The 17,524-nt window shown below is 43.7% G+C and overlaps 2 protein-coding genes across 3 annotated transcripts in view; one reads left to right on the top strand and one right to left on the bottom strand.

Moving 5' to 3' along the window:
- Positions 1-17,524, bottom strand: part of RFTN1 (raftlin, lipid raft linker 1) — a 200,027-nt gene that overhangs the window by 137,986 nt on the left and 44,517 nt on the right. The window lies entirely within an intron of this gene.
- The window catches only part of LOC309659501 (tigger transposable element-derived protein 1-like), a 32,424-nt gene continuing 24,674 nt past the window's right edge, over positions 9,775-17,524 (top strand). Inside the window, exons 1-2 of the mRNA XM_082459360.1 lie at positions 9,775-12,621; positions 12,689-17,524. The exon at positions 12,689-17,524 is cut by the window's right edge and continues 24,674 nt beyond it. The gene's annotated coding sequence lies outside the window, so the exon portion shown is untranslated. The remainder of the gene's footprint in view (positions 12,622-12,688) is intronic.

Genomic DNA, 17,524 nt, shown 5'->3' with positions numbered 1-17,524 from the left:
TTGAAAAGTTTAGATGGTATATTGAGGGTTTACACAAAAAGATAATGTAGATCTTTAATCAGAAACATGATCAAAGACCACATCCCCACAACTAAGAGACAGGCACATGAATGTACATTTTTGTGTTTGATGCTAAATTAAATGTTTAAGACATATTTTATATATATATATATGAATGATTCTCTGTACAAACCGACTTTTTTGATTTACTAACCAATATTGGTCTCAGCTGGGACAATGAGGGAGTGGCCAGCATTGCCAAGCCCTTCAGTAAGACAAGGAATAGGAAACATCCATCCCGGGGTTTAGAGACAGCTGTGAGTGGAGAAACGTAGCTAAAGTCAGGCTGGGGACAAGTCAACTGTCATCTGACGACCCTGCAGCCTGTTCTTCCCCAGCCATCATGTTCTTTTCCACTTAGTGCTTTAGTGCTTTCTAACCTGCTTTCCTGAGAACCATGGTTTCCAAGGAATTTATAGCTAAAAGAGCCCTTAAAGACGATGATGACGATGATGATGGTTGTGGCAACGATAGAAGTATTTCAGAAATAATACTAACAACCGTGATAACAATAATAGCTAACTTCCATTGAACATATTTCTTATGCCAGACATTGTTTTATTTGCTTTACATGCATCCTCATTTAATTATCAAACCACCCCTGAGCTATGTATTATTATTATCTCCATTTTAAAAATGAGGAAACTCTGGATCAGAGAGGTTGAGTAACTTTCCCAACGTTGCACAGCTGGTAAGTGGTGGACCCAAGATTCAAACCCAGGCATTCAGAGCCTATGCCTTTAACCTTGACACTATGAAGTCTCCCTAATTGCCCAAGCCATTCAGTCCCCTCATTTTACAGATCATAACTTGATGTCCCCTGGGATTAAACAACTGGCCATAGACACACAGCTAACAGCAGAATCAGGACTCTGAAAGACCCCTGGACTACACATCATGCTCTTTTCACTGTACCGCAGAACTGTAACGGGTGCGGCACGATCAGAACAAAAGGACTCCAAGAAACCAACGGGCACCGTCTCCTTCCTTCTGCACAGCTGTGGCCTCCATGGTGCTCCTTCCAAGGTTCTGCATTTTGTTTCCGTTCCATCAAGAGTCAACTGTTTGGATCCGTGTTTTCCTTGAAAGGCTGATCACAACAAAGCCTTTCTTTGAAATGCAGCATTTATTTCTTCAATGAATTTGGCAGTGTAATCACGATGGAAAAAAAAAAGTACAGCATGGATATGTGCACCATGTTCACAGCCAGGAAATCTACAATTCGGGAACCAGAAGAATAAGAATGGCTACCTAGTGATTATAAATAACCATCAGAAACCAGACTTGCTTCATTTCAGGGTATGGCACACGAAAATAAAGCAACTGTTTAAAAGCAAATCCAATATTAAAATTTAAATTTTCACAGTGACATTCAAAGACATTTATAAAGTGGGCACTGACGTAATTCAGGTGAGCAAATGCAAATAACATGTTGCTGATCTTCTCCATGTCCCTGGGCTCCTGCCCACAGTGCAGAGGCACAGGCAGAGGACAAAGGTCAAGGCCAGGAGGTCACCAGGTGCCTTGGCGGACCTCTACAAAGAGTTTGAGCAATACCTGGTTTGAGCATCTCCTGGTATGGGGCGGTGCGGGGGGGCACTGTAACGAGGTTTCCCTATTCACCTCTGCTCTCCGCGTGTCATTACTGTTAATGCTTTTCCAAAAACCCATGTTCATATATCTTTTACAGGCTCAAGATTCAATAGGAACTCCCGAAATGCCCTACGAAACGGTCTGACCAATTCACAGTCCAATCGATGCCTATTTCCCCACATTACTAATCCAATAGGTGAAAAACGATTTTGTTGTTTTATTCTGAATTTCTATAACTGGTAACGAGGTGAGACTCTTTTTATATATAATTATATATGTCATACTCTTCAGTTAAGATTCTTGCTGCCCATTTTCCCATAACCTGGCTTATCTTTTTCTTACTGATTTGCAGTAAGATTTTTCTCTAAGATGGGTACTAGTCCTTTATCTGTTATACATACGGGCATACCTCATTTTACTGTCCTTCACAGATACTACATTTTTGACAAATTGAAGGTTTGTGGCAACCCCACATGGTTAGATGATGGTTAACACTTTTTTGGCAATAAAGCTTTGTTTTGTTTTGTTTTGCCACACCGTGCAGCTTACGGGATCTTAGTTCCCCAACCAGGGATTGAACCCAGGCCCACGGCAGTGAAAACCCCCAGGCTTGACCACTGGACCACCAGGGAATTCCCAGCAATAAAGTATTTTTTAATTAAGGGATGTACACAGTGTCTAGATATAATGCTTTTGCACACTTAACAGACTACAGTATAAACATAACTTTTATATACACTGGGAAAACAAAATATTTCTGTGATTTGCTTTACTGTGATATTCACTTTATTGTAGCATCTGGAACTGAGCCCGCAGTACCTCTGAGATGTGCCTGTATTGCAATTTTGTTTGTCTTTTCCTGACATAAAAGTTTTAAAAGTGTACATGATCAAAACTTCTAAAACTTTAAGGCTTCTGGGTTACATAGCACCCTTTCTAAATGAAAGGATTGGGTTAATATCTTAAAACCCCATTTATAGTTAAAGGTGATGCCACTAACCCCTAAGATAAATGAGTGCCTGGAACTGGGTTTCTGCTACGGTGCTAGGCAGTGCTTGGCCTCCAGAACAGTCCTGTACACATGTGCTGAGGTCCAGGAATAGAGTTTGAGCAGGGCCAACAGCCCCGCAAGAGAATGAGTTAAATATCCAGGACCCTCTTTCTTCTGAAGCTACTGAGATACCTTTCTTCTCTGCCCACTCAATACTATTCAAATTTAGATTGCAGATTCCTTGTGTTCATGCCTAGTAACATATTCTTCTCGACAATTCAAAAAACACACACACTGTCAGAAAAGACTCTCATTTTGCAAAAGGGGAAACTGAGGCTTCTCCCCCACTCCCACCCATGGACCCACACTATTTGGGGACTTCTGGAGAGAGTCATAACACAGAGTCGTGGTCTCCAATACCAGCAGGACCATCGCTGCCCATGTCCCTGTGACCCCCTTTCCTAACTGGCCAGGAGGAATTACACACCTGAACCACACCTCATCCACTCCTTGGCTCCAACCACTATTTCCTTCCTGACGATTCTGTGTGGCCCACACTCCTAAGTCTCCGTCTCCTGAGCTCCAGACCCACATCTGCAGTTGGTCCAGAAAAATCTCTATCGGCAAATCCCACAAGGCATCAAAATTCAACATGTTCAAAACAAAACCCGTCCATGTTCCCAGCACTTGCCCTGCCTCCTGCATTTTCTCATTTGGTTTACAGCATCACAGCTGAGGGTGACAGAGACCGAAATCTGAAACAGCACAGATGCCTCCATCTACCTCTCTCTCTTCTCTACATCCAGTCGGCCGCTGCATCCTATCAAGCCTCTCCTGAACTCTCCTTTATGAGGCCCCCTCCTCTGCACTGCCACCGCCTCAGCCTTCCTGATCTCCACGATGCCTCCAGGCTGCCCTCCATATACTGTCTACACTAACTATCTGGGTAAAAAAACACAGGAGGACACACCTTCCCCCCACAAAAACCCCATGGCCCCAACATTTGGTCCAGTGGTCCTCACAGGGGATGGCTGTCTCCTAAGGAATATTTTAGAAATGGGGGGAGCTCATCACCGCTTTGGGTGAAGGCCAAGCAAGCTGGACAGCTACGGTGCACAGGGCAGCCCCACTAAGAACTGTCCTGATTCCCACATATTTTTTGAAAATCCCACTGCATATTCTTTGTAGATGAAAAGCCTGGCTCTAATTACCAAAGCCTGGAATTTCACTTTGCTTTACCTATCAACAAAAATAAGTTTGCACGGTTTACTATACACTGAATCTTTTAGGCATGTACTCCTGTGTAAACCCAGGGAGATCAAGGGCCTACTTCTCAACACAGCTGCTGAGCACACCTGCATCAGGATCACCTGGGGGCGGGGCGGAGGAGGCTTGCTTACGAATGCAGACTCCCGGGCCATTTCCCGATCTACTGAGTCGGATGTGCATCTGGCCAACCAGGGCCATTTACTTCCTTTGCTCCCTCACGTTTGAGAAGGATTGTGCGAGAGGCTACAGGAGCCATGTTCTGGAAAAGACTGTGGGCAAAGGGTGAGCTCGCCAGGAGATAGTTCCCAATGGATCAGTGACGCCTGCGTGGTGGCAGAAGTGGGAATCCACGCAGACAGACGAGATCCCAGCCTACCTTCTCTCCTCTCCCCGTCTGTCCCCGTCTGCCTAGAGAACCCCTATCATCTTTCACGGCTCTTTCTAGAAGAAGCTTCCTCAGCCTACCCCTCAGCCTTCCTCCAGACATACCTGGAGCTCTCACAGTTTCTAAGCGCCTCCCCCAGAGAGGCTGGGACTTTGTCTTGCCCATTTTGTCTCCTCACAACTGGCCTCCTCTTTGCCTAGCTGATAGCCAGAATTTAATAAATACTCAGCAAACGAATAAACAACTAACTAGCAGAGAACGAATACAGAGTCAGTTACTGGGAAGGACAAATGGGTAAAACTGCCTCTTCCTCTGTACCATGTCGCCTCCCCCAAGATCCCTGGTCCTCCAAAGAGGTGGCAAGACAGGCTGACAAATGAGGGCTGGCAGCCAGCGAAGTCCCCACTCCGGTACCCGGCCTTGTCTGGGCGAGTGATGGAGACTCCAGGCGGGTGGTCGGGTACCAATGGGGTTAGGGAGCAGCTGCAGAAGCGTTTGCAGAGCCACCCCGGTTTGTTCAGGTGGTGTGTGGTTGTGAGAAAAACTTGCTCTGTGATGATTTTCTGTAACTGTCACTTGAAGGAATGATGTTATTTTTAGGGGGCAGGGGACACCAAGGAGGCTTATTTGGCCAATGAACACAATTTGTTTGCCTGAGCTTTGCGTATGGGTGTGAAAATCCTCACGCTAGAAACTGGGCGTTTTCAAACCCACAGAAAAGATGCTCCATAAACAGGTCAGGGGCGGGAAAATAAAAACCTCAGGATGACAAGCGCGCAAATTAACCCTGGAACCAGGCGAGGGGCCAGTGATGACAGGCAGGAAACTGAAGCTGGCCGTATGTAAAGATGAGGAAAATTCTGAAGAAGGGACATTCTGCCCAAAAGTTTTATTAGGAGAGGACATTCACACCAGGCATTTATGGTCCCCAAAGCCCAATCTATTAGCACTGGGGGAGAAGGTGTCCACTATGTTCAAAGGACCAGTGACACTGAAAATTCAGGACCCAGAGAGGTCCACTCTCCCCCAGCTCTCAGATAATCAACTAATAGAGTCCAAATAATCTAATCACGAAGTAATACATGCACATGGCAAAAACACAACGGATATCCTACTCAACAGAATTAGACATCAGCTGTTCTGTCAAGATGATAATGAAACATCAGACAATCTGTGAGAATACCATGCCAAGAAGGAGAAAGACAGATTGGGCTCCTCCACCGCTCATGGAAATTAGAAGGTTCTAAACTAATCAATTAGCTCGACATCCCCACGATCTCCACCCCGTCTCTGCATTATCATTCCTCTTCATGAAATTTCCCGGGAATCCACTTACTATTCTGTGATCGCACATATCAAAGGAAAATCAAGTTCTCTGCTGAACAGGAGAGAAACTTCACATTGTAATGTAAGATGAACTGATTAAGGGCACTTAATCTACGAACAGCTAATTCTCAAAACCTCGAAGTGGAGTGGAGCAAAGGTCAGGAAGGAGGGATGCGTCTTAGTTTTGATCACACAGAAAAATGGGTTCTGACACTCAGCAGGCTGCCTTATTAACAATTACAGTAACGAGGGCTGTGCGCTCTGTAGGTTAGAACGAGGACCCAATCTTTGGAGGACGAAGCTAGAAAGAATACCCTTCCTTTCAGGAAATAAGTTACTCAGGGCTTTGAGGATATTCTAAAAGATGTGAGGTAGCTCAAAGAGAAGAATGGCTTGTCTTTCTCAGGCAAATTTCATTTTGCCCAACTGCTTACACATTGCAAAGGGATTGCAAACTCAGGTATATTTGGAATAAATTTATTAATAAATAAATTATATTTATTGACCAAACTCTTAAGAAAAAAAGAGTCTTTCTTTCAGTCTTAAAAATTCTGGGAAACTCCCTAAGAGCTTTTGTTTATGTGGATTATATCTAGTGAAATTTATTATATTAGAAAATTTTAAACCAAGATTTTTTTTTTTTTTTTTTTTTATGGCTGTGTTGGGTCTTCGTTTCTGTGCGAGGGCTCTCCCCAGTTGTGGCAAGCGGAGGCCACCCTTCATCGCGGTGCGCGGGCCTCTCACCATCACGGCCTCTCTTGTTGCGGAGCACAGGCTCCAGACGCGCAGGCTCAGTAGTTGTGACTCACGGACCTAGTTGCTCCGCGGCATGTGGGATCTTCCCAGACCAGGACTCGAACCCGTGTCCCCTGCATTGGCAGGCAGATTCTCAACCACTGCGCCACCAGGGAAGCCCCCAGATATTTTTAAAACAATAATATCCAAGCACATGTTAATTAGCGATGACGCTAATTATTTCATGTAGCCTCTAGAAAATTCTACCGTGGACTCGTGACAGAATAAAAGTGACGTGACAGAATAAGAGTGAAAAAAGGCAAATAAAGATCTCACTATTATTTTGAAAATAGTTTTGTCCTGAGGATCTCCCAGGGGTTTCCAGACCACACTCTGAGAACTGCTGGCCTCTGGCTGACACAGAGATGCCAACTGTTTCAAGAATCATTTCTGTCGTAAAATCTAAACACTCCTTGTGTCCAACACGTCCATAAAAAGTTTACAGAATGACAGATGCCAGCTCTAGGAGAACTTCAACAAGTAAATGTGCAACTTTCTGTGACAAGAAAACTGGCTCTTTAATCTTTTATAGCTCAGCACATTTGTTTTATGGTCTCTGCTGGTACAGATGACTTACTGCTTCTACACAGGCTGTGCAATGTCTCCACTAAGGGACAGGCCTGCCTGGGTAAATGAAGTCCCTTCAACAAATACCACATTCAGGCCAGTCACTCCCCAGAGGCAGGTTCCCTTAGCGGTTAGGAGTGTAGCCTCTACAGTGAGATGTCCTGGGTTCAAATCCTGGCTTGGCCAGTTGCTGGGTGGCATTGGGTGAGTTATTTAATCTCTTGGTGCCTTTGCTTCCCCAAGCATAAAAAGGGACAGCAACAGTATTTACGTGTCAGGATCTTTATAGAAATCAAAAGGGTTAGCTACCTAAGACATAGTAAGTACACACCAAATACCAGTTATTAGTAAACCTTCTTTGACAATATACAAGGTACCCCAAAAGTCTCAAGGCAGTTTTAAGCTCAAACTTCAGAAGTATAAGCATTACAAACTTACCAAAGAAGTTACTGAATTCTATGAATTTGAACTAATAAAATTCTCGTTTTTTGTTTCAGTTCCTCTGACTGAAAATGGTAAATGCTACCTGAAGCAAAAATTAAACTACGACTCTCATCGTAGGATAGGGAATAAGATGAATACATAAATTATTCCTACAAAAAGAAGAAGATTTTTTGCCATCAAGACATATTAATTCAATAGACATTTACTGAGCACCTGCTATGTGCCAGGCTTGTACTAGGTGCCAGGGAGATAAAAAGAAATCAGACGAGGTGTCTGGCCAATGGGGACTTACACAGTCTAGTGGGCAGGGATGGAAACAGATCCACAGAGCACCTGTCTGCTGTACTATTAGGGTCCAGTTATGCTCAGGGTGGGTCCTGGGGCCTCAGGTAGTAGAGCCTTTAGCCCAGGCAAGGGCAGAGGAAAGCGGACAGTACCGTTCTCGCTGACATTTGGAGAACGTCTTTCTACCAGAGAAGTCAACTTTTCCTCTCAATTGTCATTAATTCTGTTCATTCTCAAGAAGCCCATTTATCTACAGCTTTCCTATCGCACCAGCTCTTCCATACGGATCTTTATTGAGCTTTTCCATCTTTGTAAATCGTAAATTGTCCTTTCAACATTCATAATGACAAGTATCTCAACCCATACATTCTATTTACATATCATAGTAACAGTCTCTTATTTAGATGTCAAATTCCAGCAACTAAAAACTCAGAGGCATACAAAACAAACCCAAAGCACAAAGAAGCCAAAAGAATTCTCAAAACCATGGCAACTTTCCATAAACTTTAGTCCCTTTTGAAGAGTATCTCAGGCTATAGTTACTTTTATTTTACACACAAAGAGAGTTTGTTCATCTTTTTTTTTTTTTTTGGCAGATTGCAAGTACAAAAATCTGCAGAGTAAATTGAAAATATGATGCTCGGCTTCATGGATTCTATAAAGTTACAAACCAGTACACCTCGATTTTTACTGAATGAAATTAGTCTTAACAGAACCAAAAAGGACTAAGTAATGTCCAAAAAGTATTTCAGACATCTAAACTCTTACATGAAGAGTCTTTTGCCCTAGTGAAAGACCATTTTTCATTTCCCATATGTCAAAAGACTGAAAACTCAAACTCAAATCTACACTCAAAATTTTCTTAAAAATTTTCTTAAAAATTCTAGTTTTTCTAGAATTCACTTGCCTGACTAGCTATCTCTTCTATCTATAATGACCTAGTCAGTATCCTGACATAGAAAAAAGATGAAAAAGAACATATTATTACAGAAATGTTGACCACTATTATTTGTTTAAATGCTAGAAAAAAGTAAACTCTAATACTTATATACATTCAGTTCATCTCTTTTTCTTTCTATAACTTTGAGCTATTTGACATTTGCAGACTAAAACAGAAAACTAAGAAAATTAAATGTGACGTTTTCTTCTCAGATAACTAAAACCAAGAGGTTTTTAAAAGCATGAATTTTCCACATGATTGGCTGATTTCAACATTGTATGTGGACATAGCTTTGGTTTGAATTTTTCTGAGTTTTAGCAGTGATCCAGACCCACATGAATATTACATACAATCAGATAATGTAGTACAGTATGTAAAATAGACACTGCAGAAGAAGTAAATTACATGGAATTTTCTGGCCCTGTAAAACACCGAAATTGTCTCAATTTCTCTTTTGCATTGTGATTTTTTTCTATTGTGTGTTATTTTGATATTTGTACGTTTATTGGAGGCTGGTGGCGAGTTGCACGTGGGGAGGTTTATAGGAACTATATTTGGTTTTCATTTTAGGAGACGCCTCCTCTCCCCCCTTCTTCTTCCCCCGAGGCCCATCAAGTTATAAATAAACTCACAGCCCACAGGGAAGACCTCAGGAAGCCCAGGTGGACATTTCATCTGAATGTACTGAGCCCAGTTTTGTCTGAACAGCCCTCTTAACTCTTTGGACCACATCTGGGCAAGCAAAGTGAAGCAGGGAATGGAACACTCGGATCAATGGAGTCAACCGCCCACACCATCGGCCAAGACCCAAGCTGCACCTTTCAGTCAAAGGCTGGGTGGTGAATATTTCGTTTTTACTGACATTTTCCTCCCAGTTGTCTCCTTTTTTTGACTAAGGTAGAAGTATCCTATCAGAGGCCTGTTATGCAAACGAGAGACGTGAACAGACATCACGTGAGCCTCATTTTCCAAGCGAAAATTCAGGATGGAAGGTCTGAAACCAGGAAGAATCTTCTAGAACCAGATGACTTCAGAACATCTGAGACAGGTGGCCTCCGCGGCGGGGACATGGCCCGCTCCCTCCCACCTCCAAGCCCCGCCCCCCGCCGCCAAAGAATTTCACCCTTCCTAAGGCAGCCCCTACCCTTGAACGACCAGACTTCCTCAACAAAATGATAGGCAAAGCAGGCTCAGCCCCAATATAAAATGGAACCATCTCAGAAGACACCAGTCATTTTGGAAAGGGAGATATATAAAGGCCCACGGAGGCTCCCGTGGCAGCCGAGCTGCTGTGACAGCAGGGGCCAGCACCAGGCATAGGAAGGATGGAGAAAAAAGGTCGTGACCCAATAGCAAAACCACAACACAGACCCCATTGGGCGAAGGTTAGGTAGCAGCTAACGGACCGAACCTAATTTTCCTTTGACCATCTTTGACAAGGCCTAATCTCTGCTACATTCAAATACAGACATTCTGGTAGGGAGTCAAAGAAAAAGCCTCTTACAAAGAGGAGCCAATCTCCTCACATAGACTCAGGCGGTTTGCCTTGGAAGCAAATATTTCTTTAAAATTCTTACATGAATTATCAGCAATAGTCAAACTTCAAAATACCCCCTATATTCTCATTTTTAATTTAAAAATATACATATGCATGCACACACACATACACATATATGTATGTATTTCTCATTAGGAAAGCCAAGCTAAATACTGGGGTTTGTAATAATCTAACACGCTGTAACCCAAGGGCCAGGCCACAGACAATAGCAGACGCTTCAAGAGAAAGAATAGAGCCCTTTCAGCCAATTATGCAATTACACACTAGGACCATGTTTACATTATCAAAGGAGGCAGGCCCAATTGCCTAGCTACTTCAAATTAATAAGCCCATTTCCCTCCATTATCTGGCAGGCAGAGTCTAAATAATCTGAGTAATTACCTCAATTTACTCAGATGGTATAGATTTGGCCGGTGACTCCAGAACGCCCCCGCCATCAGCAAATATCAAAACGTGAAACAGTAAATTCACATCAGCTTCCTTTGTAAGCAGTGTAAGCAAATTCTTCTCCAGTACCTGGCAGATTAAAATTTGTTATATTCTTAATAATCCAGGCTTGGAGGGTTTTTTTTGTTTTTGTTTTTCCTGATAAAAACTCATAGGATCATAGAAATTTAGAGCTAAAAAGTACCACCCGGGGCCCAAGCTCTAAAAGCCAGCTGCCACCAGCAGTCTAACCAGAAATCCAGCTTGCCGGGAAGGCTAGGGAAGGAGTTCCAAAGCCTAAATGCGTGGGTTCAAATCCTGGCTCTACCACTTACTAGCTGCAAGGTGACCTTAGCAAGTACTTACCTCTCTGAGCTTGAGAGTTTTCACTTGTACAAAGGTGGTAATGATGGCCCCTATCTTAGATGGTTCAAGAACTAAATGAGATGATGCATGTAATGCCCTTAGTACAGTTCTAGACACATACTACCTTTTTAAGCAATTACTATTATTATTACAACATCATCACCTTTAATGGGCTCAACGGTAGCCCCCAAAAAAGAGATGTCCACCACCTAGTCCCCAGAACCTGTAAATATTACCTTAGATGGCAAAAGAGGTGATTAAGTTAAGGATTCTGAGAGGAGGAGTTTATTTTTCCTGGATGGTCCAGGTGGACCCTAAATGCCATCACGTGCAACCTTAGAAAAGGAGGCAGAGGGAGTTTTAAGACAGACACACAGAAAAGGACACAGACACACAGAGCAGACGGCAACGTGAAGACAGAGCCCAGAGAGGTACAGCTACAAGCCAAGGGTTGCCGTCAGCCCCCAGAAGCTGAAAGTAGTATGAAACAGATGCCCCCCCAGAGACTCCAGAGGGAGTATGGCCCTGCTCCACCTTGATTTCAGACTTCCGGCCTCTGGAACTGTGAGAGAATAAATTTCTGTTGATTTCAGCCTCCATGTTTGGGGTAGTTTGTTACAGCAGCCTTAGGAACCTAATACAGCACCTTAATGCATACAGCTCTCACTTGACCTCATACGTGCCTTGAGGATGTTAACTGTGACAATGATAAGGCCAAAGGTAAGGGTGCCTGGAAGTGGGAGGTGCCAAGGGCTGGTGTCACGGGTTGAGCTTGACAAAAGCAGAGAGCGGGAAAATGCAAGAGACTGTGAGTAGATGGGTTCGGTTGGAGGAGGAGAGGGGTCAGGGAGGTAAAGACATAAGCCTGAGGCTGGCGTCTCATCCTGTGATGGGTCTCACCCACCAGTAACAGAAACCTAAAATGCCAGGGTGTTCTGTGTTTTTAATAACATCTTTATCCATTCAGCACTCTATATTTTTTCTTTATATTTATCATGCTTGGGAGTTTGCACAGGTTCTTGAATCTGTGGGTTGATATTTCTCACAAGTTTAGGGAAATTCTTAGCCATGAGCTCTTCAAATACTGCTTCTGTCCCATTCTGTCCTTGCCTTCTCCTTCTGAGACTCCAATTATACATATCTTAGATTTTTTTCATTGTGGCCCACTTGTCTCTCAAGTTCTTTTTTGTATACTCCATTTTTAACTCTCTGTACTTCAGTCTGAATAACTTCCAATTTACTCTTTGTCTTCGACCATATGTGATCTTCTGTTCTTAAGTTCAGATATTTTTGCCAGGAATAGATTCTTTATAGATTTGACTGATTCTTTGATTCCATTTGATTCTTTATCGATTCCAATTCTCTGATGAAATTTTCCATCTTTTCATCTGCTTTCTCCATTAAAAAGGTTTTTATATAATTTTATTTATTTTTTTATTTTTTAAAATTTATTGATTGATTGATTGATTTCTGGCTGCATTGGACCTTCATTGCTGCGTGCGGGCTTTCTCTAGTTGCTGTGAGCACAGGCTACTCTTCGTTGCGGTGCATGGGCTTCTCATTGTGGTGGCTTCTCTTGTTGTAGAGCACAGGCTCTAGGCGCGTGGGCTTCAGTAGTTGCAGTGCATGGGCTCAGTAGTTGTGGTGCATGGGCTCAGTAGTTGTGGTGCATGGGCTCAGTAGTTGTGGCATGCAGCCTCAGTAGTTGTGGTGCACAGGCTCAGTAGTTGCGGCGCATGGGCTTAGTTGCTCCACAGCACGTGGGATCTTCCCAGACTAGAGCTCGAACCCATGTCCCCTGCATTGGCAGGCGGATTCTTAACCACTGCGTCACCAGGGAAGCCCCCAAAATTTTTTTTCTTGAATATATCAATCATAGTTATTTAAATTTTTTTTTTTTAATTCTGGATCACCTATGAGTCTGTTTCTATTATCTGTTTCTCTCTTGGCTTTTTCAGTGACAATGGCATGACTAATAACTTCTGATTAATATCAGACATCACGTATAAAAAAATTAAAGAGCCTTCTGATGAATCTTCCTCAGGAGATGGCTCTCCCTTTCTTCTGCTAGGCAGACGGAGCTGGGGTGGGGTGGGGCTGATCCCCTGAACCAGTGAGGGACTGGTTTACCTCTCTCCCTATGGCTCTCAGCTGAGGGTCTTGTGTGTTCACTGTGCCCTCACTCCTCCCAACCTCCCCAAACAGGTCCTGAACTCTAATCTTTATCTTCTCAGCACCAAGACTCAGCACCCTTCCCCCACCTCCGCCAGGTCCTCACTGTTTCAACACCTCTCAGATCCCTTTAAACACAATGATTTTTTAAAATACATTTTATATGGCTTTTCTTGTTGTTCTTGGGATCATTAGTTTGCCTCAGACTACTCAATCTTACCCAGAAACAGAAATCTCTCCTTTAAATTTTTCAAAATGCTTTCATTACAACATTTAATCTTCCCCTTGTAAACCTATAAGAAAAAATAGAGCAACGTTCATTCCTCTAATCTTTGAAACCAGAGGTTGGCAAACTATGGCCCACAGGCCAAGTCCAGCCCATTGCCAGGTTTTGTGCATTTTTATTGGAACACTGCCACACCTATTCGTCTAGATATTGTGTAGGGCTGCTTTTGCATTTTGTAACTCTACAAGGGCAGAGTTGAACAGCTGTGAGAGAGACCATATTGCCCCCAAAAAACAAAATATTTAGTATCTTTTCCTTTCCAGAAAATGTTTGCCAGCCTGTTTTATATGGATCCAGGAAACTGGGGCTCAGTTTAGTGACTTACCAGTCAACTTTAAGAGAAGATTGCATACATTCATCCCCTGGTTTTTAGTCCAGCTGCCTCCCCATTTTTCTAAGTTGCTTCCTATCACAATGATTTATTATAATCATTTTTAAAGATTAACACAAGAAGGAGAGAGGGATGATTTTAAACCAGACAGACCCAATATGGAAAAAGAAGGAGTCCCAGCAAACCCAATGAAGGGCGCTTTTATCTTTGGAAGATTCAGGGAATTTCAGCAGTCACCTTGGAAATCTGCTGAAACAAATAAAAAAGGCAAGTAGTCAAGGATGCCACTCTGAGGTAAGAAAGTCAATATTTCACAGGACTTTTTTATTGTGTTGTTCACAAAATAAACATATAAGGAAGAACAATGAAAAGAATCCTTTACGAATGTGTTCAATTTTTATCCATTTGATTGCTGAAAGCTTTCATCAAGGCAGTCCCTGAGCCGGGGGGAAAAATGTCCCCAACAGAAGATGGCAACTAAGAAGGACAAGGACACACACACACACACACACACACACACAGTGCGTGATTAAACAAAACAGAAAAAAATCTGATACAGTTCCAAACTTAATAATGACTTAAAAGAAAGGCCATCTTCCTTCTCCCCTGCTCTGCTTAATACAAGTACAAGGTAATTTGCTTCTTTGTAATAAAATTGTACAATCTAATGAGTGGTGCAACTTAGCACCCCATGTCAATTATGGATGCTAAAAATTTCAGAACCATAGGCTCGCCAAAATTATCTCACACACATATACACACGTACACATACACACACGTACACATACACACACACCCCTATACATACACACACACACACCTACACATACATACACCTACACACATACACATAAACACCTACACATACACACATCTACACACATACACACACACACACCTACACGTACACACACCTACACAATACACATACACACCTACACGTACACACACCTACATACATACACATGCACACACATACACACCTACACATACACACATCTACACACATATGCACACACGCATATACCTGTTGGGGGCAGCTAGCCTTTTTTGTTTCACTGCATCTTATGCAGGAGGCTGATCTGAGCGTGTCTGCCTCTTGCCAACTACAGAGCCCCATTTTCCCAGGAAAAATGCACTTATGGCTGGAGAGTGCAAAGTAAGGTGTAAGAGAGGAAAAAGGTTAATATATAAAAGTAATGGAATCACATCCTTATAAAGAAACACGAACTCCTCTAAGAGGTGAGGAAAGCAGAGTCGGGAGAAAGGAAGGGCCCTCAAGGCCACCCTGACAGGATCCCAAAGTTGGTTCTCCCAGTGCTTAGAATGTTCTGGAGACAGAAAGGCAAAAGCAGAACTTAGCTCGCGTTTCCACGGGTGAGCCCAGCATTCCGTGACACTCATGCTCTGAATTCTTCAATGGCTCCCCTACGCCCAGTTCTGGAGCCCCAGCCCCTGAGCAGAGCGTACACGGGGCTCCACACTCCTGTGTCTCTCCCCGAACTTACTTTCCAGCCTCCCTGCCTTGTCTGTTCTGCTCTTGCAGTGAGGAACCCCTTCAAAGCACATCATCCCGCCATCCGAACCAGCAAAGGAATAAAGCTCTACTCGAGGACCACATTCTTACTTCAGAATTTGTCATGAAAAAAGTTAGAGTATTTCACTCTATTTTCAAGATGTACTATCTATAAAAATCTCTATAGTCATTTACTTATGATAGTAAAAGTACTGCCAAAATGACTGAATCACAAAGCTTGTAGAGACCTCTGACAGCATCGACTCTCATTTTCCCCACTGGTGGTTCAGGAAGCCCACGAAAGAATGTAGTGGATTCTTCCTTTCTGCTCACTGATCATCGCCATGAAGAAGCCAGTTTCTAGGGGACCAGCCGTCCCCTCCTCTCCTTCTGAGCTGGACCTCAAGCCTGTTCCCGATTTTCAAATAAAACACCAACCACCTTCAGAACCCAGCAGGATGAGAGCTGTTCACAGCAATCAGAGCAGGGACTGACCCACAGGAAAGGGCTGTAAAGCATCTCGCCCCTCAGCCCTCTCCCTGCCCGCACATCAGCAGCACTTCGGGGCAAGAGGCTGGGGGAAGCAGGCTCACTCTTACCAACCCCCAATTAATTCCTCAGCAAGCCTTTTCCATTCATGATCGTCATCATTTCTTCATAAATCAAGCCCGCCAGACTTAGAGACTGGAACGTTCAGGAAATGCTTACTTGAAACACAGAAACATCAATATGGGGACTCCAGTCCCCGGAATGGTAATGGTGTGAGATGTACTTTACGCCACAGTGGGTGATGCCTCAGCACACTTTTCGCTTTCTAGACATTCTGTCAGCTGAATGTATGTGGTTCATACCTCATTCCCTTTCAGGCGACAAGCTTTTTATCTTTTTCATTTGGAAACTTATCTTCAGGATTTTCCAAATCCTCGCTGGTGTTAATTTCTGATGTATGGAGTTCTCATAGACAAGCAGGGCTCCTTTAGATGCTGTCTGTCTACACCCCATGGCTGTTGAATGTATTCTCCACGCCCCGTCACAGTGTTTTCTTTTCCAATCCACAGAAACCTTTTCAGATGTTTTTTGTATCTTTACTATCTTTCGATTAGATGCTCAATGCCAGAGTCAGCCCAAGTAGAGTGATGGGTCAGAGAAAAAGGCTGAAGCATTGCTTCGCGTGCAACCCAGCATTTGAGGTTTAAGAACAAAACAAAACTTGACTCACAAAAAAGATAAGGCTAAAATAAGATCTCAGATTCAAAATGGTAAGGAAATTGCGACTAGCTGAAGCCAATTCCAGCTGAGCCAATTTTCACCAATCGTAAAAGATGACTTAGAAGAGGCCCCGAAGCCCCAGTACAATGGAGCAATTATATCTTTATAACGGAGACAGAAAATGCCACATAATCAGACGCAGCCAGAAAAGGGTACACGAGCTTCCCTTTCCTGTGGCTGACCTGCGAGGCCGGCCCATCCTCCCACCCCGCAGCCTGCCTGAACCACATCCGACGGCAGGCCGCTGAGGGGGGGTTTCCTCTGGCAACAGGCCCGCTCAGAATCCTTGCGTTCCTTGCCTACTCCAGGTCCAAGTAAGTAAAAGATTAGTAGGGTCCCTACCCCCGAGGTACCCGCCGGCTACATGTAAAAAAAAAAAAAACTCTGTTTAGCAAAGCGGCCGAGGGCACAGCTTCTGGAGCTGGGTACCTGAGTTCAAATCCCAGCTGTGTTACTCCCTAGCAGTTTTCTCATCTGTAAAATGGGTATAGCCATAGTACAAGGTTGATGGAGTGTTATGAGGCTTAAATGAGCTAATATACGTGAAGGGTTTCAATCAGTGCCTGGCATGTAGTAAATGCCATCGAAGCCGGCGGTCGCCGTTGTGATGTTGTTGTTAAGTACTCCACGACAGTATCATTATTACTAAGCACTTCACAATAGCAGGGGTTGCCAGCAGCAGCCAGTTGCAAGGCTGTTACGCTTATCCAAGCAGGACAAACACCAGACACTGGCCATAGGAATAGCGAAACAAGCCAACGCTGAGAGGCCCTGCAAAGGCACATCTACAGCCTTCAACACAAGCCCAGCCCAGGGACTGAGGGATGGAAGCCTGACTCCAGGGAGAGTGGGGGATCAGGGTCCATGGAGGGGAGCTCAGGGCAGACCCCTGAGTCTGGGAACCCCACCCCCCGCCAACACTTCCAGGGAGAGTGGCCTTGGGCC

Source organism: Balaenoptera physalus (genome assembly GCF_965194825.1).
Source record: "Balaenoptera physalus genome assembly, chromosome: 4".
NCBI classification, from domain to species: domain Eukaryota; kingdom Metazoa; phylum Chordata; class Mammalia; order Artiodactyla; family Balaenopteridae; genus Balaenoptera; species Balaenoptera physalus.
This window is presented reverse-complemented; position numbering and strand designations above follow the sequence as displayed.